A 23,604-nucleotide genomic window follows, 5' to 3' on the forward strand; every position below is an offset into this window, starting at 1 on the left:
CAGGACTTAAAACTTCTTTTGGTTTCATCTGTGCCTAAGTTTCAAAGGAATCATCCATCCAAATCAGTCTTCATTCGGTGACGCATCTGTCCTCCTCCTAAAGGTAAGAAAAGGAGGAGGCCTCCTCCACCAAAGACTGCTCAGGCTTCTTCTGCACAGAAGCAGCCCTTTTCCTGACAAACCAGGTAGTATCGATCACTCTTCTCTCAGCCTCAGTCCTCTCTCTCTGTCTCATCCAGTTTGGTCAAGCATTATCCAAGATTCATGGGCTCTTTCAATAATTTAAAAAGAGTATTTTATGGTTTGGAATTCCCTACCTTGCTTCATGGGCATACCTCAGCTACCTCAGGAACAGTTGCATTTTTTTCCCAGAGGTACTTCAAGAATTGTTAAATCGGGGAACTGTTCAACAGGTTCCACAGGATCAAAAGGGAAAAAGATTTTGTTTAAGAATGTTTCTGTTTTCCAGAAAGGAGGGTCCTTTGAGACCCCTTTGAGACCCCTTCTGGAACTTTATCATGTAAATACTTTCCTGAAGAGTTCTTCCTTTTGCATGCTATCTCTTCCGACTTTGTTCCCTTTCTTTTTCCTCAAGAATTGATGGCCTCTCTGGATATCAAGGATGCCTACCACCACATTCCTATTCATCCCCTTTTCAGGAAATGTTTTTCTATGTTGCTTCCTGGAATTTTCAGTTCTCTGCTTTGCGCTCTGGCCTTCCTACTACCCCAACGGTATTCACCAATGCTTAGCTCCTGTGATTGCTTTTTGCAGGCTTCATTGCATCCAGGTTTTCCCTTATCTGCAAGAACTCCTGTTTCAGGCATTGTCTCCAGACACCTTACTGCAAAACCTTCACTTCACAATTTCTCTTTTGCAAAGTCTGTTATTCACTATAAACTACAAAAAGTAATCTCTAACACGTTCTGTAGCAGGATTCGGACAGTACCTGTGCTGGCATCCTCTCATTGCCTTCTTTTAAAATCTTTTTTCTCTGATCTCTGTCACAGCCAGGGAGTTTCTGAGACTTCTGGGATTTATGACATCCACCATCCTTATGTTATCTGTAGCCAGACTCCACATGAGAAAGTTTCAGTGGTTCCTGAAATCAGTCTGGGAACAACATGTGCATCCCCTAAAATTTGCAGTTCCTCTTCTGCCCTGTCTGAAGGAGTTTTACTGGTGGATTTAGCAGTTGTCTCTGAACCCAGGCCTTCCCATTCATCCACTTCTTCCGTCTCAAGAATTGTTCACAGATGCCTCAGAAGTAGGGTGGGGAGCAGCCTTTGGCACAGTAAGAGTGCAGGGAGTCTGGACTCCTCTTCAACAAAAGGAGCACATCAACATCAAAGAGATGAGTGCTCCTGCTGACTCTTTAGGCCTCCCATTCTCTTTCATCTCCTGGTCCTCTCAAGCTGTTTACAGACAACACCACAGTCCTCTGGTATGTAAACAAACAGGGGGCATTGAAATCTTACCTTCTCTGCAGGCTTTCTCTCATGGTATAGGAGTTTGCAGTTCAGCATCATGTGACTCTTCAAGCAGTTTACATTCCTACAGGTTAAAATTATGTGGCAAGCACTCTGAGCAGGTCCTTGACTCAGTCCCATGAATGGATGCTTCACAAGGATTTGTTTCTGGACGTTGTCCACAAGTGGGGTACTCCTCACATAGATCTTTTTGCCTCCCTTCTAAATAGGCAACTTTCACAATTGGTTTGGAAGGTGGGCGCCCCATCTTCCTCTTGGAAAGGGATGTTTCTATATGCATCACCCCCTTCGTCTCATTCTGAAAGTTCTGTTTAAGATTCAACAGTACAAACCCAAAATCTTGCTGGTGACTCTTTTGGCCAAGACAGCACTGGTTCCCTCTTCTGCATTTAACCAGGGGCAATCATCACAGGTTACCTCACAGGGTGGACCTACTCACACAAGACAAATAATCTCTAATCTCTCCCCACCTGACCACTCTTCAAACGACTCTGTAGGTGATAGGATTTTGATTCCTTAGAGACACCTTTTTTTTTGAGGTCATGCTTTGGGTTCTGCAGGAGGCCAGGAAACCCAATACTAGGAAATCCTACATATCCAAATGGAAGAGGTTTTCTGTCTGGTGTCTTTCACATAACCTGGGTCCACTTTCTGCGGATGTTCTGTGGTTATTTCTTATTTGTGTGAATTGCTCAATGCTGGGTTTGCTTATTCCTCTGTCAAGCCACACTTATCAACAACATCTGCTTGTCTGTCTTTATCTCCTCCTTTAGCTTCTAGGTTTGGGGAAAAACAATTTCTAAAAGACATCCTTCACATTATGCCTCCAATGAAGCCTGTTCCTCCTCCCTGAGATCTTAATTTTATTTTGGAAAAATTGGATCTGGCTTCTTTTGAGCCTGCAGTTTCAATTTCTTGCAACATTGCTCTTGGAAGACTGTTTTGTTAACCCTTACTTCAGCCAGACAGGTGTCTGAGCTTTCAAGCCCTTATGGCTTGTCCTTTTTTTGTTTTTTTATAAGGACAGGGCGTCCTTGTGTACTTATCCTTCTTTTATGCCCAAGGTGGTGAATGAGTTGTCACTTAATCATTCTATTAATTTACCAACTTTTTTCCCTTCTTTGCAATCTCCTAGTGAGAAGGTACTACACACCTTGGATGTGCATAGACCACTCAAATTTTATTTGGATAAGACTAAGACTATCAGAAAATCTGATGAGCTTTGTATTTCTTTTCATCCCAGGTCTTTGAGATTGGCTGTTTCCAAGCAGAATATTTCTTATTGGATTTCTAAAGCAATTTCTTTTTGTTGTGTTTGTCATGGTAAAACTCTTCCTTTCTCTGTTAAGGCTCACTCTACTAGGGATGCGGCTTCTTTAGGTGCTTTTATCAAAGGCTTGGACACAACTCCATTCTTGAGGCAGCTACCTGGACATCAGTGCATACTTTTACCAAACACTACAAGATGGATGGGATTTTCAGAGCTAGAGTTGATTTTGCTAGGGCCATCTTTCATGGCTTTCTAGAGAGCTGTACTGGTCCTTCCACCTCCCAAGTTTCCTCCTGAGCTTTGGCATTCTCTCTCATGTTAAGAAAAGTGCCAGAGTAGAATAGAAGGACTGTAGTATAGTGTAAAAATTTACCATAACGATGGATGTCCTTCTCTTCACTGTTGCGGTATTCAATCCCTCTCTGTCCTCCCCCTGGTCCTTTCTCTCTTCTAGATGTACTGTTAATGTCTTTTCTTTTCTTTTCTTTTCCTTGAACTGGCATTTCTACTGGGGCATTCAGTTCTGAGGATGGTATGTCTAGACATTGCTTTTATACCCTACTTACACAAGCAGCATACATGCGATATACAGCATACTGTAGATAGTAAAAGAATTTGATATACTGGCCAGACATTGGGCCACCCTAGGCAGGGAATCCCTCATGTTAAGAGTACTGCAACAGTGAAGAGGACATTTATCTTTATGGTAAGATTTTACAAAAGTATACTGTTTCTGCATTGCCCCTTGGACTGTCCACTGCACCTTGAGTATTTACCAGATGCCTTGCTTTGGTAGTGGATCAGTGCCAGACTCTTGTCAGTCACATCTTTTATTACTTGGATGATTTGCTTATCTGTACAGAGCCTGATTCTAGGTGTTTAGAATCATGCTTGACACCCTCACAAAGACGTCTCTTCTTGGGGGTGCTTAATTGACACCGACAAAAGAATGGTCTGCTTTTACACAGAGAAGATCCTGTCCTACCAGACAATGTTTGTGGAATTCTTATGGAGGAAATTAGTCTTAGCAATACATTCCTAAAATTTCTAGGACTGATAGTGTCCATGATACTATTATCCGGTCTCCATATGAGGAAAATTCAGTGTATGTATAAAATGCATGGACCCAACACTGAATGTTGCCGGTGCTGGACTTCATCAGATAAGAGTTACAGTGGTGGGGAGAGCACATTTGTGTATCGGTCCAGCATCTCCTTTGTGCCAGCAGAGATGGGACGAATCTGTCCAGTCAAATTCATCAGACTTCGCTTGTGGAGGGGTGTCAGTGGGAGTGCATGTGCAGGCCACTTGGTGACCTATGGATGCATGGAAACACATCAGTATCAAGGAAATATTGGTGGTGATCCACACCTTCAAAGTCCTTTACACCGTATGGACTCTGGGTCCTTTTCTTGTGGCTACAGGCAACACCACAGTAGTGTGGTACCTCAACAGATAAGGAGTATGAGGTCTAACCTTCTGTGCTGGTTGGCACTGATCGCATGAGAGCTCACTTCGCAGCATTCCCTGACATTTCAGTCATCATACACCCCATCAGAGCAAAACATTGTGGCAGACAGAATAAGCAGAGCAGATCCTGGGCAGACCTGCACAAGTGGCAGCTCAAGGCAGTGGTGGTCCAGGATATAGTCCAAATGTGGCAAACACCTCAAATAGATCCATTTACCTCCTTTCAAAACAGACAGCTGGAGAAATTCTTTGCCAGACATCTTTGCAGTTATACTTGGAGGGCAGATGCATTCTCTTTCCCTTGGAAGTTAATGTTCTGTATGTGTTTCCACCATTTCCAGTGATTCACAAGGTACTTCCAAAGAAACCGAAAGAATTGCCAAATATCATTGTGGTGACCACCTATCAGACCAGGCAATCTTGGTTTTCATTTGTAATAGTACTGGCCAAGGGCAATTACCATATGCTTCCTCACATTCTGGATTTGCTGTCATAGTCTGAGGGGTGACTGGTGCTCCCAGTTTGGAGCAACTGCAACTGACAGCTAGGATGATTCAGTCTTGACTCCATTTAGGTACTAGTTTCTTGAGGATGTGCATTAAATGTTAAAGAAGGCCAGAAAACCTGCTACTTGAAAATTTTTTGTTTACAAATATACAAGGTTTTCTAAATCTTATGTTTACAAATATATGAGGTTTTCTAAGTGGTGTTTAAACGAGAACTGATCGTCCATTGAGATTAATATCCCTTTGGTCCTGAAATATTTTGGTAAAACAGTTCATGAAAGGAGTATTGCATGTGAGACTCCTTGCAAGCGGCATCCTCCTGCATTGGGATCTTACCCATGTTATGAAAAAATTGACCTTACCACATTTTGAATCTGCTGCTCGGGCTTATCTGAAGCTCTTAATGAGGAAAACTGTTTTTCTTATTTCTCTGACATTTGCAAGGTGAGTCTCTGAGCTTAAAGCTCTCATAGGGGGACAACCGTACCTTGTTTTCCACGGGGAGAGTTTGTTACACTCTATCCCCTTTCATGCCAAAAGTGAGAGTGAATTCCAAGACCAATCAGTCTGACAACCTCCCTGTGTTCTTCCCAAACCTAGAAATAAGGGAGAGAGTATACTGCATACCTTGATGTGCACCATCAGCTCAGGTACTACCTTAGCAGAATGAAAGTCTTCAGGAAGGACTGAAAGTTTTTCCTACACAGGAGCAAAGAAGGGCCAATCTGTCTCTTAAGTAAACCACTGCATGTTAATTGTTCTCTGGTATTGTTTTTTTGTTGCACCCATCTTGGCAAGGTGAATCCAGGCAAAGTAAAGGCACATTACAACAGGGCCTTTTCATCTTCAGTGGTATATTGGAAAGGAGTGGACTCTAGATGTATTCTAGAGTCAGCAATTTGGTCCTCTGTCCATACCTTTACTAATCACTACAAGCTGGATATGTTCTCTAAATCCAGAGCAGGCTTCGCTGGGACCATTCTGTGCGGGCTCCTGGATCCTTATTCTTCTTCCTCCTCCTAGGCTGGACAAGCTTTGAGAATCTACTCAAACGCCATGAAGGCAGTGTGTTGAACATAGTACAGCTGTGCAAGCCCTACTTACCTGTAGCACTAGATGTTTGTCGAACACACTGCCTTACTTGGAATATCTACCCTCCACCCGCCTCTTTAGATGTTCATAGTTTGGTATTGGGGTTGCCTTTGAGCACTGCTCTTCATCCTTCATTGTTGTGTGTGTATGTGGTTTCTGGTATTGGAACAGTAGGTATTCGCAAACTTGTGATGTGAAGTTGTTCAATCTCGCCATTCATTCTTACACATGGGTTCGGAGCTGATCGCTTTCACAAGTTCAAGATCGTGGAGTAGCTCGAAGCCAGGTCCCTATCCCATGATGCTCTCTGTCTAACCCCAGATCTAGTTTCCTGCTACAACAGATTGGAGGTAGAGAGAGAGCTCGGGCCAGTATTCTTGTTTCTTGTTATCTTAATATCAAAAATGTTGCATTTTCTCTAGTCAGAGTGTTTTTTGGGCTACGTAGCCTCAGTTTGAGTTCAGGCTTTATCCTTGTCTTTCTTTCTGACAAGATTTTTGTCTTTTAAGAGCGGCTGCTCTTAGGCCTTTTGGCCATGCTTTAGTTGTTGCTAAACAGTGTGTTTCCCTATCTTTTGGTAATTTTTGGTAGTAGATACCTTATAAGTTAGTAAATTGTAGTTAGTGTTAGAGGTGTGTGTGTCTGTATGTATGTATGTATGTATATATATATATATATATATATATATATTTGCTAGCTCTATAGATTTCTGTAGAGTTTGCTGTGTGTGTGCTGTGTTAATAGCTGTTACCTTCTAGTGTGGTGTACATAGCTTTTTCTAGATTTCTTTCTGATTGGTGCATAGTTTTTTTTGTTAATATGGCTGATCAGAGAGAGAAACAAAAGTCAGGCTTTAAAACATGCCATAAGTGCGGGCAGAAAATGTCAATTACTGACTTGCATGTTAATTGTGTTTATTGTTTGGGGCCAATCCATCTCCAAGAGAATTGCTCCATTTGCCACTCTTTTAGCAGCAGGGTGTTACTGGAGTGCAGGAGAAAACTGGTGGACAGAGGTTTGCTGAAACGAATTTCAGGAGTCCTTGGATAAGGCTGACCAGGCTTCCAAGTTATTGAATGGGTCGAAGTCCTCTATAGCTTTGCCCAAGCCCAAGTCATCGGCTCCAAGCATTACTGTTAATGCAGTCGCCAGCTCCGCAGTATTTGGAGCTGTGCACCGAGCCAGTGTTTCGGAGCCGGTCCCTGGTATTGGAGACTGTCTCTGAAATCTTGAGGTCACCCATTTTGCAATCGGTAGCCTCTTCAATACCTTTGACTCGTTCTTCGAGAACCGTCTCCGATGTGGATGTGGACCAAGTGGTGCAGAGGATTCTCGAGTACCCAGCACTGGCCAAATTATTATCGGCTTCAACCCAGTCTGTTTCGGAGCCGAAGACCATTCTTCCTGTTGTGACTACTACTCCGCCGAGCCGGGCCTTTGAATCCGGGAGAGGGGGAACTGATGATTGTGGATCCTTCGGAGCTGAGGCCTGTTCCAGTGCTATTAGCTCCATCAATCCGGACTACTTTGGTGCCATTCGAGGAGTCTGGGAGCCGACACTTTCTGGTCAGCTCCAGGAGGGAGGGTCAAACTGATGTCAGTTCTGACTTTTCCTCTCGGAGCTTCGGCGCAGATGAGCTCAGCTCCTTCCTCTGGGTCGGCGCCCACTGTGTCGGCACCGGAGAGGTTGCCGTCATCTTCGGAACCGGCAGCTTCTTCGGGTCGGAGCAGTGGAGCCTTCGATGCTATGAGAGTTATGTCTTCCAAAATTCCCATGTCACCAGGGCCTTTCTCCTCCTTCCCTAAAGTGCCACTTTCTGCCTCTACATCACAGGTCCCTATAAAGCGTTGAGACCCAGAGCCTCAGGTAATTCCATTGGGTGACCTATGTTCTACTGAGACCTCATCGGAAGCCCCCACTGATGAGGTTCCCAGGAAGAAACTTTGCAAGAGGAGGCAGTTGGACTCCCCGCAGGAGTCTGTTACATCAGGCACTGATTTAGAGGCGTCAGAAGGGTCCCCACGGTCACCCTTGGAGGATATCTCCTTTGCTGATATCCTTGAAGTCCTTAAGCAGAGGGGTGACTGGCAGTCTATTAGCCCTACTGATGATGAGTCTGTGCTCCTGAAGGCCTTTGGGTCTCAACTCTCTTCCTCCTGGGTGATTCTGCCCTTCAATGAACTAATGGAATTGGTTGCTCAGAGGGCATGGGAGTCTCCTGATACTATGGGATCTGTCCCTCGGAGGCCCAACAAATTTATTACGTCCCCCCAAGATAAAACTTTCCTCACCAAGTGAGTGCCGGTTGATGCCATGGTGGTGGCGGCGGCCACCAAGAAAGAGATGTCTGAAACCTCTTCTACTGTTCATCCACCTAATAGAGATTCCAGGACAATGGACAGGTATGGGAAATGCATCTTTAGTTTTGCGACTTTTGCTGTGTGATCGCTCAACTACTTGACTCATTTTACCCATCTTCAAAGAGATCTCCTAAAAGAGCTTGGAGATACTCTGCAGGGTAGTACAGATGGAGGTGTCTCTGAGAAGGTGACCGCCCAGCTTAATACCCTTAATTCCATAGTTAACTCATCCATGTGGCTCATTTCTTATGCAGTCGATGGTTCGAGTCGGTCAGCGGGTTCAGCAATAGCTCTTCGGAGACATTCCTGGATGCAGTTATGCTCCTTTGCGGAAGCCTTCAAGTCTTCCTTTGTTAATAGCCCATTTGATGGCTCATCCCTTTTCGGGCCCAAAGTCAAGGAGACCTGCACTAAGTGTGAGTAAGATGGAAAGACTGTATCTGCCATAGGAGTCCGTTTTTCCACCCCTACTAGACCATACCCCAAAGGGCAAAAAGGTGGATAAGTATGGTTATGGAAGGCCCAAGGAGCTTTTCAGAACACACATAGTGAATCTCCCTCCAGGGGCAGAGGAGGGGGTAATAATGGAAGACGCCGCCCCGGCGGCAGAGGGGGTCCACAAAACCAGGGAGACTGGGATTAGTTCTTTGGCAAGTCCTATCAGCGCTCTTGAAAGGGAGGACTGACTGTCCTACTCTGGAAGTAGTCGGGGGTCACTTGTCTTTGTATCCAGACACCTGACTGAAAATTACAAGATTCTTGGGTACAAAGCATTGTTACCGGAGGTTACATCATCCCATTCTCAGAACCCCCACCTGTTTGAAGGAAAATCCCAGACATTCCACTCAGTCTCGGGGATCAAGCAGCCATAGAAATCCAAAGGCTGCAGGAAAAGAGTCATCCAGCCAGTTCCAGCAGAACAAATAGGATCTGGAACTTACTCCAGATTCTTTTTAGTTCCACAGAAAACGGGACTGGAGGTCCATCCTGGACCTCAGCGGACTCAACACCTTCATAAAGAAAGTTCCAGATGGTCACGCTTCACTCGATCCTTCTGTTACTAGGAACAGGCGATTGGATGTGCTGTATATCTCAAGGATGCATACTATCTTATCAAAATGGCAAGATCGTCCAGAGATCACTTGCATTTCTGGCTGGGAGCCAGTCACTATCAGTTCCGAGCACTGCCCTTTGGTCTCACAACAGCCCCCAGAGTGTTTACCAAATGCATGGCGGTGGTTACGGCTCACCTGAGGCATCTAGGATTCCAAGTGTTTCCATATCTGGATGGCTGGCTCCTTACCTCCAGGTATCAACTAATTCTATCCAGGGATCACACTCTCAATCTGTGCTCTCAGTTAGGAGTAACTATAAATTTCAACAAGTCTGCATTGTCACCATCGCAGCGTATCTCCTTTATCAGAGCAGACTTAGACACCACCACTGCCATGGTAAAATTGCCACTGGACAGAATAGTCACTCTTCGAAACCAGGTATCAGACATTCTGACGAGGAAAAAAGTACCAGCCTCTCAAGTGTTGAAACTACTAAGTTACCATGCAGCTATGCTCATAGCATTTCCTCTGGGGCGTATGCACATGAGAATACTGCAATGGTTGCTCTTCACCCAGTGGTCTGAGCAACAACTTCCGATGTCATTCTTGATAATGACTATAGATTCTTGCAGAAAGGCTCTTCTGTGGTGGTTGACCAGCTGCCAGGTTACAGTAGGTCGCCCATTTGTTCTGCTCCCGCCGTTGGCTAAGGTGACCACAGATGCTTCTCTGATGGGGTGCTTTTTCAGGGAAGAACAGCCCAAGGCACCTGGTCAGAGACAGAGTCACAGTTGCACATCAATGTTCTGGAGTTGAGAGCGGTGCTTTTGGCATTTCAGTACTTCCACGACTCTCTATCTGTAGGGACGATTGCAATCCAGACCGGCAATATGTCTGTGGTCTGGTACATCATCAAACAAGGGGGAACCAAGTCTTACCCCTTATGTCGAGAGGCCTTGAGAATTTGGCAGTGGGCTTTATACACCGGGCGCTTTCTGATAGCAACGCACATCCCGGGGAATTCCAATGTGATCGCAGACAAACTGAGCAGAGCCATTCTGATGTCGCACGAGTGGTCCCTCAAAGACGAGGTTGCAGAGATGATTTTCCGCAAATGGGGCCAGCCTTGTTGTGACCTGTTTGCATCCCCTATGAATGCCAAATGCAGAAGCTACTTTGCCCTGAATCCCCCACCAGGGGACAGCCCAAGGGACTCGCTCGTATACGATTGGCCCCTGGGATTCCTATATGCCTTTCCAACAACTCCCCTGATTCCGAAATTCTTACAGAAAGCCAAAGCCCTGGGGAGGACTGTAATTTTAATATCTCGTTTTGGCCTTGGCAGATTTGGTTTCCCTTCCTTCAACTCTATCAACTAGAGGAACCTTGGATTCTGGACCCAGTTCTAGATCTACTGGCACATTCGTCAGGGGCTCTTCATCCCTCTCTTCATTCCCTCAGCTTGACAGCTTGGTTGCTCCATTCCCAACCTAGCCAGGTCACAGAACTTTTCTCGCAGGTACAGCATATTCTTGTATCTTCTCATAAAGCTTCCACTAGAAAGTTGTATGCCAGTAAATGGAAGCGATTTGCTTTTTGGACCTCCCAGAATAATATCGACCCTTTCGTTGCCCCAATTGCTAGTATTCTGGAATTTCTGACTAAGCTTTTTCATGAAGTTGCTGCAGCAGCCACTGTAAGAGTTAAGTTGGCTGCAATTTCGAATTTCTACCTCAGATCTGAAGGTTCTAACCTAATGTCTCACAGACTATGTAGGGCCTTCTTAAAGGGTACCATTCATCTTAGACCACCTGTTAGACAACCCTTTACTCCCTGGAACCTGAATTTTGTGCTGTAATGGATTATTCTTCCTACCTTTGAGCCTGAATCCTCCTGCCATTTAAAATTTTGCTCTTGGAAGACAATTTTCTTAGGGCCATGCTGAGGTAATGGCTACCATCTATCCAACCCCCTTATTTGGTATTCCATCCCGACAGTGTGTCACTGAGGACTAACCCTTCCTTCCTTCCAAAGGTGTGTTCCAAAACTAACCTGAATCAAACTATCAAACTCCAACTTTCTTCAGTAACCATTCTAACAAGTTGGGAGTATATGTTGCATAAGCTTGATGTTCACAGGCAATTAAGATTCTATTTGGAAAGAACAAAGGAATTCAGGAAGTCAGAACAACTCTTTGTTTCTCATGCTGACACTAAGAAAGGGCTACTAGTATACAAAGTTACTCTTTCCAAATGGTTAACTGACTGCATAAAATTTACATATTCGTCAGTGAATCAACCTTTAGAACATGGTGTGAAAGCGCACTCCACAACTGTTTCTACTTCTTCAGCTTATGCGGCTCGGATGCCTTTGGACACTATATGTGCAGCTGCCGCGTGGTCTAAGCTGCATACCGTTATCACTCATTACAAAGTAGATAGGGCCTCCAGGGACAGGGCTTCCTTTGGTTACACTGTCCTCAGGAATAGTCTCCCGTGAGCCACCCAGGATTAGGGTGCTTGGGCCGCTACCCATGTGTAAGAATGAACGGTGAGATTGAACAACTTCACATAAAGAATTTATGTACTTACCATAACATTCCATGTGAGTTGTTCATCTTGCCTTCATTCTTGCATTCCCACCCGCCTTCTCCCTCCAGGTTTCTCGAAGCACGAGTAAGATTTGTGGTCTGGTGAGTCTTGTTATGCCATTTCTTACTCCAGCTGGAGTACCTGTTGGGTGTTCTATATGTTACATGCTGGGATCAGCAAACTGGATCTGAGGTGAGACAGAGAGCATCATGGGATAGGGATTTGGCCTCAAACTACTCTAAGATCTTGAGCTTGTGAAAGCGGCCGACTCGAAGCTGATTGATCGGCTCCGAACCCATGTGTAAGAATGAAGGCGAGATGAACAACTCACATGGAACGTTATGGTAAGTACATAACTTTTTCCATCTTCTCTTCCTACTGGACCTTAAAATGAAAAGATCCTGTCTACGGGTGTGTAATGCAGTCCATGTACTGCCAGGTGATTTGTCTGTTACTCCCACATATAGGCAGAGAGAGGACTCTGAGCTTTAGTAGACTGCCAGAGAAGGGTAGCAGGGCACTACTACCTGAATGCTAAGTGGTGTGTTCTGCAAACACCTGCTGTTACAGGGTAGTAAGAGTTACACAACTGTACTGCTCTTTTAATGTCTTTCCATTCAACTGCAGCACTTATGCAAGTACATTTTAAAATATCCCTGCTTTCCAGACATTACTGATGCTATCGAGTGTGACACTGGCAAAGTAGTCATCAGATCCTTACACTTAACCATTACTGGTTCTGCCTTTGCTGTGATGTTCTTCATTCCACATTGCTGCAGTCCTAACTATTGGGTAGTCCGCTGTCCAGTTGGCCCGAATACCAAAGTATATGGCTGACGTCGGTCAGGGCGCATTAGACTGACGTCAGTACGTCAGGGTACTAATGCGCATGACCGACGTCATATCCTCAGTCTTTTTTGCCGCATGGTCCGATGCAGAAGCAATTTTGCGAGTGCAGGTTGGCGTTCTGAAAGTTTCTGAAGTCAGAGTTTCAGACCGAATCAAAGTTGGCTAAGTACCCCGTTGGGGAATATTTTGGTTTTTTCTTGCCTCAGTATTTAACCGGATGTCAGAAAAAGTGAATAACTGTATTTCTTGTGGGAAACAGATACCTCATAGGGATTACCATACTTTGTGTATACCTTGTTTAGGGCCTGAGCACGGCGTTGTTGGATGCCGCTCTTGTGCTAGATTTAACAAACGCACTATTAAGAGAAGGTTAGACTGTGCCAGGTTAGTTTTGGGAAGCGTTGTAATTATAAAATGCCGTCGGAGGTTCCGGCCGCTTCGCCAAAAGCGCAAGGACAAAGCAGCAAAGCCTAGAGTGGAAGAACCGACAGTCCCAGACGCCGGATCTTTAGAAGGCTCAGTGGAGCCGGAGGTTTTGCCAGGTGTTTCTTTGGAGTCTCAGGGAGAGACTTTACTGTTACAGGATGTATCCTCGCAGGAAGTAGGCCAGGCTGAGGGGGCTTCTCAGGTGGCTGTTCTTCCCTCTCTTCCTAAGGTGGTTAGAGCCTCCCTTCTGTTTCCAAGGCTTCTTTGAGAGGCAGGCCAAGTTTAACTTCAGTGGGGGTTTCTCCTAGTGCTTCAGGATCTTTGCCTAAGAAACATATGCTTAAAATGGCAGAGGATTTGATTACTATGATTAGAGGTTCTATGCCCCCTCCTGATAAGAGGCCTAGGGTGGAACCTGAGTTTGAGACTTTTGACCAATGTGCGGAGGCTTCTCAGTCTTCGGCTGAAGACTTGCAGGAGTATCCTCCTTATTCTGATTCTGATGTGGATGATTCTACTCCTTCAGCTTCTCCTCCTGAGGATTTTTCATTTTCAGAGACTCTGCATTCCATGAGGGAGCATTTTAAATGGGAAGGTCAAGATTTCTCTGATTCCAGGAAGAGGCTTAGGGAATTCTTGTTTTTACCCCAGCATAGGCCTTTAGCTATGCCTCCTGTTCTGAATGTGGTGGAAGATGTTTTTGCAGAGGCTTCCCTCAATCCTGATTCTTTGCCTCCTGCCCCAGTTAAACCGGATAGGTACTATAGGGTGCCTGAAGCTCATAAGTATCTTTTTAAGAGTCCTACGGCAGACCCGGAAACTGTCTCTCAGGGGCCTAAAGGTGTGAAGGCCTCTGTTGTTAAAAATCCTGTTCCTCCTGATAAAGAGGCAAGGGCTTTGGATAGATGGGGAAAGAAAGTGTATACTTCTTCCACTTTAGCCATGAGGGCGTTGAATTGTCAGTTTCACATGTTAAAATATCAGAATTATCTCCTTTCACAATTGAAATCTAAGGTGGATGCTCTGGCAGAAGGTATTGAGTGTAAAGAGTTGCAGGATTTAGTTCATGTGTCTGAACAGGTGGGTAAACATTCCTTGCAATGTGGTTTTGATGCTGTGCAGGCCTCCTCGAGGGTGGCTGCCACTGGTTCTGTTCTTCGTAGGCGTGCCTGGTTGAGAGATCAGAATTTAGCTGAGCATGTTAAAACAAGGATTTTGGATGCTCCTTTGCAGTCTGATGTGTTGTTTGGTTCGCCTGTGGAAGCAGTTTTAAAGAAAATGGAGGACAAGGCTAAGTCTATGCAAACTGTTAAGGATTTTTGCAGGTGCAGCCTCCAAGTTTAGTAGAAATTGGCCTACTAAGGGATGGACTTATCCTGTTTATGATTCCCAGTCTAGGGGTAGGTCTAGACGTGGTAGGGCAGAGCTCAAGGTTCTTTTAGGCCTAGGACAGGAGTTCCCCTGCTCAGACTTCTGGTGAGGGCAGGGGTCAGTCCTTTCGTAAGCAGACCCAATGACCTGCCTTTTCAGCTGCCAGTACATTCTCGCCTGGCAGCACCTTTGGGAGGAAGGCTGTCTCTTTTCAAAGAAAATTGGGATTTAATTACTCAAGACAGATGGGTTCTGGATATCATTCACCACGGTTACAGGTTTTATTTCCATACCTTGCCTCCTTTCAAAGGCATGCCAGACATTCCTCCTCTACAAAGAAAAGAGGCTCACAAGCAAATTTCTCTGTTGCTCCAAATAGGGGCCATTCAGCCAGTTCCTGTGCCAGAAAGGGGCCTAGGATTTTATTCTCGCCTGTTCCTAGTACCAAGAAGGGGAACACGTGGAGACCAATTTTGGATTTATCTATCCTCAACACTTATCTGGACATTCCCAAGTTCAAAATGTTGACGTTACAACAGCTTTTACCTCTGCTGGGCAAAGATCACTGGATGGTAACTTTAGATCTCAAGGAAGCTTACCTTCATGTGCCTATAAGACTAAGTTGCAGGAAGTATCTGCGTTTTCGAGCTGGAAATTCTCATTATCAGTTCTCTGCATTGCCCTTTGGCTTATCCACTGCCCAGAGTATTCACAAAGGTTCTGGCTCCGGTGATAGCTTACTTCAGGCTAAAAGGAATTCAAATCTATCCTTACTTGGACGACTGCCTGATTCTAGCTCAAGAAAAGGAAGACCTTCTACAGCATTTGGATTATGTCATAGCAGTGCTAAGATGCCTAGGGTATTCTGTGAACGAAATAAAGTCCAGTCTAGTACCCTCTCAAGACATGTGCTTTCTGGGTGTGAGACTGAATACAGCAGCCCAGATGGCCTTTTAACCCCGGACAAACAAAAGAATCTTTCCAGTTACTTCCATCAACTATCTCTTCAGTCCAGGCTGACTGCAAGGACAGTCCTTCAAGCCTTAGGGTTCATGGCATCTTGTATTCTGGTGCTTCCCAATGCCAAACTGCATATGAGGAAGCTGCAATGGTATCTCAAAATGTATGGACACAGCACTGCCAGGATTTGGACACTGTCATTCAAATAATACCTTGCATTCAAAAGGAATTTTTGTGGTGGGCTCAGGAATGTCACCTAAACAAGGGACTCTCTGTGACCCGGCCAGAGGCGAGTCAGATTCTAACGACAGATGCCTCAGACATTGCTTGGGAGCTCATCTAAATGGAAAGTGGATACAAGACAAGTGGCCTGCCAGACTACAGCATCTACATATCAACATGAAAGAGATGTTAGCAGTCCAGTTTGCATTAATGGCTTTCAAGGAGTTACTTCTTCCAGGGCAGGTGTTGATTCTAACAGACAACACAACTGTCATGTGGTACATCAACAAACAAGGGGAACACATTCTTACCCATTGTGCAGGCAAGCAATGATTTTATGGGAGACTGCGCTCAGCTTGCAACTAACTCTTCAGGCAAGGTTTCTGCCGGAGCACAGAACTCCTTAGCAGATGTGTTAAGCAGACAAATCATGGATCCCCACGAGTGGAAACTGGATCTTCATGTATTTCAAAAATTGACAGTGTCATGGGGAACTCCAGACATAGATCTGTTCGCTTCTCCACTAAACCACCAGCTGCCAAAGTTTTGCACAAAGAGGTTTCATCACACAGCTTGGAAAGTGGATGCTCTTTCTTTCAGTTGGAAAAATCTTCATGTGTATGCTTTTCCACCTCTGCCTCTTCTTCCAAAGGTGCTTCTAAAGGTCAGGCAAGACAAGCCAAGGATGATTTTAATAGCTCCAGATTGGCCTCGGCAGCACTGGTACCCATTACTGAGGAGTCTGGTAAGGAAGCCTCCATGGCCTTTACCTTTGATTCCACACCTGTTGTCTCAGAGGGACGGTCACCTGCTCAATGTCAAGCTTCACTCTCTTCATCTAACAGCCTGGCATATTCTGTTTTGAAAGACAGCAGGTCTCAACTTCCTCAACAAGTTTTAAATGTGATTATGGAAGCCAGAAGACCTAGTACAAGGAAAGTGTGCAGAAAAATGGAAGAGATTTTTATTTTGGAGTGCAGCACACAATTTGGAGATTTCTGAGCCTAATTTGAGTGTGGCTCTTCAATATCTTACTGAGTTATTGGACAAAGGTTTGTCTTTCTCTTCTATTAAGATTCATGCTGCAGCAATTTCAGCTCACTATGATTGTGACCCACCATTGTTTTCGCATCCTTTGTTCAAGCAATTTCTTAGAGGGGCAAAGAATATAAGACCCCCACGTAGAGCTCCTACTCCTGCTTGGGATCTCAATTTTGTGTTGGAGAAACTTACTCTACAACCTTTTGAGCCTGCGGCTACTGCTGAATTGAAATACTTGTCATGGAAGACTGCTTTTTTGTTGGCCATTACTTCTGCAAGAAGGGTTTCTGAGTTGCAGGCCCTTATGGCGGTAGAGCCTTTTTTGATTTTTCATAAGGATAGGGTATCTTTACGTACTAATCCTTCCTTTATGCCTAAGGTGGTTTCTAGTGTGGCTTTAAACCAAACTATTCATTTGCCTACTTTTATGCAGATCCCCAAAATAAAGGGGAAAAGATTTTGCACACTTTAGATGTACACAGGCAATTGCGTTATTATTTGAGCAGGACCAAGGATTTTAGGCAGTCTCAGCAGTTGTTTGTTTCTTTTGCTTTGGGTTCACAGGGCAAGCCTGTGTCAAAACAAACTATTTCTAGGTGGATTGGGTTTTGCATTGCATTTTGTTATTCCCATCATGGCAAGGAGATTCCAGCTGGGATTAGGCCTCATTCCACTAGGGCTACTGCCACTTCAACAGCATTTCTAAGGGGGGTGGCAACTAAGGATATTTTGGAGGCAGCTACTTGGAGTTCAGTGCATACTTTCTCTAAGCATTATCACCTTCCTCTCTACTCTAAGTCTAGGGCTGGTTTTGCCACAGCTATTTTGCAAGGCATGTTGTCAGTTCCTGCTTCCTTATGATTTGCCAGCCTCCCTTACCTCTGCTTTGGGATTCTACCCAATAGTTAGGACTGCAGCAATGTGGAATGAAGAACATAGTACAGTTTTGTACCTACCATAAATGTAGATGTTCGAGGATCCACATTGCTGCAGTCCAATTTACCCTCACTTCTTCCCTCTGTGTTTAGGGGTGGTTGTGTAGGTGAGGTTATATTCTGGTAATTTTGTATATATTGTACATATTTTTGGTGTAGGTATGTTTGGAGTTTTTGGTTTTGGCCTTATCTTTTCAGGGTCTTCTGACATCTGGGGCAAGAAAAGACTGAGGATATGACGTCGGTCATGCGCATTAGTACCCTGACGTACTGACGTCAGTCTAATGCGCCCTGACCGACGTCAGCCATATACTTTGGTATTCGGGCCGACTGGACAGCGGACTACCCAATAGTTAGGACTGCAGCAATGTGGATCCTCGAACATCTACATTTATGGTAGGTACAAAACTGTACTTTTTGCTGTGTTGCTTTTTTGCCAGCCACTTGATAAAGGTTTGGACATTATTAGTAAACCATTACCATTATTGGGTCATGCCTAGCTTTGCATACCAGCTGAGCAAGGGATGACCCAGATGACAAAGCATCATACACTTGGATGATTGCGAGTGGCTTCTTTGATTGCTTCAGACAACCATAAACAAGCTATAGCTATGTCAAAATATTGTTCCACTTCCCCGTTATACCACTGCCTCTAAGTGTCAGAATTGCAAGACCTGATTTATCTTTATATGATTCTAATGGAGAAGATGACAAGGCCAGGTATGATTAATAAAAATGAGTCCCCTTCTCCGCTTCTTGCATCTAAAGGAACTCTTGGAGAGGTCCTGGGATCAGTGTGGTACATACGTGATTGGCCTGAGGCTCAGGCACTCAGCCTAAAGTTGGTTGCATGAAGTTATTTGAACTATAGAGTTAATTCATTGTGCAGTGTCCCTTCTGGTTGACGGCCCTAGCAATTCTTATATCTAGCTTGAGAATGCTCAAATACAGGGTTGCCCAAAAGAGGATTTCTTTTTTTGTAATTAAAGAACCTTAAGATAGGAGATCTCAAAGGAGACCCATTAGATGTCTGAACAGCTACAGCTTTGGGAAGCCTGCCTGTTTGTTAGAGAAACTTGAAGCTCTGGAGACTCAGCTGTTTACACACATGCTTGAGTGTTTTAAGTGCTTTACTCACACAGTGTGACACCAAGTACTGATGTTTAGTTGTAGTACATACTCATGTACTGTGTTTGGAGAAGAAATAGTGTAATAACTCTGCCATTGACTTGCACAGAGACACGTGTAGCACAACTATTAAATTTGGCAGTGTATTTGTATGGACATACCAGATGTTACACTGAGATTGGAGTGGTTCCAGCAAGCACTGTAAATGTTATGTAAAACTTCCACTGAACAAGGCAGACCGACAAAAGGACAAAGTATGAGGTTGTTCTTAAACTTCAGTGTGTCATCTTGTTAATGTTCTAGACAAAACAGTCTCAGGGAAAGTGGGACACTTGTAGTCACAGAGAACGTGATGAGAAGAGAAACAGTTATGCTGAAGCATCAGAACCTGTTTGAGCATTCCTTGTGTGACAAGCTTCAGATACTGATGTGTTGCTCTGATTATGACAAAAGAGCAGATGGCAGCTGTGGAACCTGTCTAAGGCACATTAAAATTGAAAGAACGAGCATGCTGTCTTATTGTCAGTGGCATTCAAATAAAGTAAGACTGTAACAGTGACTGTAATGGAGCATGGACCTGGATGTGTAGTACCTTCATATGCCTCATCATTTTACAAGTTCAGCTACAGTAAGTATTGTGAATACAAAGAACCCATTTGAGGTTGTGAAATACTTCATTTATTCACAATAAGTATGCACCGGACAGCTCAGATATCTAGTGATAATGATGGAAAATTTAGCAGTGATGATATGAAGGGAGTGATAAAGAATTTCTATACTGAAATGAAGATGACTATAACATGAATTCCTGGAGTAATGGAGTGTTGGAAAGGAATAGTCAACATTTACCAAGATTGTGATTAAGTAAAGCAGTGCGCATGACTGGAATACTATCTTGGATTGAGCAGTTATGGCAAAAACCTACTTCATGATGCTAATGGTAGCAGTCCGAATTGGCTGCTGGCTGATCATAACCAAAACCTTTTTGTTGTACTGTCTGAGAAACTGTACTCTGGAAGGTACTGAGATGAGTGCCGGGGTTGGACAAAGCATTTCAGTATTACATTCAACAGGGAAAGCATTTACTGAACCAGAACGTTCTACCAGAATTTGCTCAGCAGATGAGAAGTATGACAAGGGTGAAAAAATATTTAGTATAGAATTACTTGTGCAGAATGGAAAGGGATTTGGAATTGTCATAGAAGCCAGAATGATGCTTGAAGTTATGTCTGGTCGATCATATTATGTTTCACAATGTGACTGATCATTTAGTTGGAGGCAGTGAGTCTAAGAGCTGTTATCCTATAGACCGTGAAGCAAAAGGTGATGCAGACATGGTGTTTTGTGAGACCAAAAATGTCCAGAGTGACAAGAGAATACTGCTGGGCTGTAGATGGTGAAGATAATGTGCAAGTACATCTTGATCAGAATGTTGTGTACAGAACAGTTTTAAAACTAAACAGTTCAGAAAAAATGGAATTTTCCACAGCAGGCGTCACTGGACTGACAGTTTAGGGAAAAAATGAAGAATTGGTACTGTCTGCACTACTGTGAATGAGATTTCATTTCTGGTAATTTTTTTGACAGTCTTTACATTCAGCACACAAGAAATATTGACAAAAGCTTAAATGAAGGTAATGCATTTGAGGTTTATTCTGCCAAAAGTAATAACGTTGGTAAATTGCTCATCTGTAATATGGTTGAGGGTACAGGGAAAAATCTTTGTGAGATAGCTGTGCAAACTAAAAGGAGATCTCTTGTATAGCAGTGCCCAAAGCCCGACTATAGGGCAGAAATTTCGAAGAGCTGGGTATTAAAGATCTTTTAAAAGACTCTTAGTTGCTACTCAGACTCAGGTTGCTTCTTGTGGTGAGACACTCAATTGCATAGACATTAAATTTTCATTCTTGTCCAGGGCTGAAATGGTTTATGCTTTTTTGAATCTCAACTGCCTGAAACTTAATCAGATAAAACTTTGACCACTTTATTCATGTTGCCGAAGCATGTTAGTATTGTGTGTGTCTGTGTGTGTGTCTATGTGTGTGTGCACGTGCACCTCTCTGTCTTTTGAGAAGGGGTGGCAAGCATGTCTGCAACCCGTATTATGTGGATGTCATTGCCCCCTACTCCTCCATTAATAAAATATACTAAACTCATGGTCATACAGCCAAAGAGGAAAAGAGCAAACCCACACACAGTGAATCACTGCAAGTGCACAAGTAGAAAGTGCACCCATAGTAATGTGTCTGCCAGAAACTGTAATAGCGATGCCCTTCTATATCACTGTTGCAGTATTCCTAAGAGATGGGATCTCCTGTCAAGGATAGCTCAACATCTGGCCAGTATGCCAAAGCCTTTAGTAATTACAGATGCTGTAAGTCACACTTAAAGCTCCCTGTTCAAGCTGTAGGGCACACACACAACTTTTTTGCAGCCAGTCCGAACACCATCATTGACTCTTCGGTCTAAACGCCTTTCCCTGTCACCCTCAAATTGGTTAAGAATCACAGCAGAGACTTGGGTTTTGTCAATTGTCCGTCATGGGTATTTCATAGTTTGGAAATCCCTTCCTCCTTTTTTGGGCATCCCTCAACCTCTTTGAGAACAACTTTATCTTATCAAAGGTGCTTCATTCTCTGCTGATCTGGGGCACCAGTCAAGCTGTACTCCCTGTCCAGGTAGGGAGGGGGTTTTATTCCAGAATGTTTTTGTTTCCCAGGAAGGAGGGCACATGGCCTTTTCAGCATTGCCATCCCCTGGACTTTCCAGTCCCCTTTCTCCCTAGTCTCAAGCTCGAGCTTCAGTGGTGGATTTCTCAACTTTTTCTCAACCCATGACTTTCTTTCCAGGTTCTAACACGACTCGAGCTCTTTACAGATGCCTCAGACAGGGGTTTCTTCCTGAGCCCGTCAAAGTTTTCACAGACAATAACACAGTAATGGGGTATGTCAACACGTAAGGGGCTACAAGGTCCCACCTTCTTTGCAGGCTAGATCTTCAGGTCTGGGACCTAGCTGTCCAGTACAAAGTGATTCTTCAGGTTGCCTACATTCCCTCAAAGCATAGTCTAGTGGAAGACACTTTAAGCAGGTTCAGCACACAACCTCACAAATGGATGCTTCACAGAGATGTCCTCCTAAAGATTGTCCATCGGTGGGGTATTCCCCAGGTAGATCTTTTTGCATTCCCTCTGAACAGACAGCTTTCTCTATTCTGTTCAGAAGAACCAAGTCCTCTGGCTTGGAGATTGAATGGCCTGTCTTCCTTGGAAGGGGATGTTTCTGTATGCCTTCCGTCCCTTTTCTCTGCTTCATAGAGTCTTGCACAAGGTTAGGCAGGACTCCCCCGAAATTTTGCTAGTGATTCCCTTTTGCCCCAGACAGCATTGGTTCCCTCTTCTGTCTCACTTGGCCAGGGGCAATGACCACAAGTTACCTCACTGGGTGGACCTACTCACACAAGACAAGGGGTTTCTTATCCATCCTCACTTGCCCACTCTTCAGCTGATGCTGTAGATGATAGGGTTTTGATCCCTTTTTGGCACCTCTTTTGTGAGGACATACTTTGGGTCCTGCAGGAGGCTAGGAGCCCCACTACCAGGAAAATCATACATGTCCAAATGGAACATCTTTTCTGTCTGGTGCCACTTTCGCAATCAGGATCCCCTATTTGTGGAAGTTTCTCTGTTTTTTCTCTTATTGTGTGATCTGCTCTATTCTGGGTTGGTGAATTCATCATGTAAAGCTCACCTGTCAGCAATTTCTGCTTGGCTACACTTGACTCCTCTGCCCTCTAGATTTGAGGTCAAGCAGTTTGTAAAAGGCATCTGTCGTATCAGACCTCACAGGAAGCCTGTTCCACCTTCCTGGAACCTCAGTTTTGTTCTTGAAAATTTGACTCCGGCTCCTTTTGAGTCTGCTGCTTCAGCTTCCTTACAATATTGTACATGGAAGAATGTGCTTTTGGCTCTCACTTTGGCTGAAAGGGTGTCTGAACTTCAGGCTCTCATGGCTATGTCTCCTGTCATAGCTTTCCTCCAGTCTGCCAATGAGAAGGTTCTTCACACATTAGGTTTGCATAGACAGCTTACTTATTCTTTGGATAAAACTAAATTATTTCCAAATCTGAGTAGCTTTTTGTCTCTTTTAATCACAGGTCTTTGGGTTTAGCTGTTTATAAACAGACCTCCTCTTCCGGGATTTCTAAAGCCATTTCTTTTCATTATTCTTTTCATGGTAAATGCCTTTCCTCTTCAGTAGAGCCTCATTCTACCTGAACTTTTGCTTCCTGTGATTTTTTTCCAAGGGGCTGGATACTATTTCCACCCTTGAGGGTGCTGCTTTGTCTTCTGACCATACCTTCAATAGTTATTATAAAGTGAATGTTATTTCCAGGGCTACAACTGGCTTTGCCAGGGCTGTCCTGCATAGATTTCTAAAGGGCTATTCCATGCCACCCTCTTCCCAAGTTTCCTCTTGAGCTTTTGTACTCTCCCTTCTGTTAGGAATATTGCAACAGTGGTATAGAAGGACTTTGGTACAGTTGTGTGCAATCGTACCATAACAGTATTTGTCCTTCTCTTCACTGTGGCAGTATTCACTCTCTCCCTCCTGCCCCCTCAGCTTTGGCTTGTTCTTCTTTCCCTCCTGGCCAAGGGGTTCTTCTCCCTTTTTTCTTTTTGGATGCATGTGCTATTCCTGTCTCTGTTCCTCCTAGAGCTTTTTCAGTTCTGAATGCGTGTCCATACATTACCATTTTGTCCCATGCCTTGAGCGGGGAGCATACATGTGATGTACAGTGCCTGTAAGTACTAAAGGCTATGGTTTACTGACCGGAC

The 23,604-nt window shown here is 44.2% G+C and overlaps 1 protein-coding gene across 5 annotated transcripts in view; it reads left to right on the forward strand.

Moving 5' to 3' along the window:
* Nucleotides 1-23,604, forward strand: part of HDAC6 (histone deacetylase 6) — a 1,533,697-nt gene that overhangs the window by 491,315 nt on the left and 1,018,778 nt on the right. The gene's annotated exons all lie outside the window — the stretch shown is intronic.

The sequence above is a fragment of the Protopterus annectens genome, chromosome 8.part0 (assembly GCF_019279795.1).
Source record: "Protopterus annectens isolate FY-2018-M chromosome 8.part0, PAN1.0, whole genome shotgun sequence".
Lineage (NCBI taxonomy): Eukaryota > Metazoa > Chordata > Ceratodontiformes > Protopteridae > Protopterus > Protopterus annectens.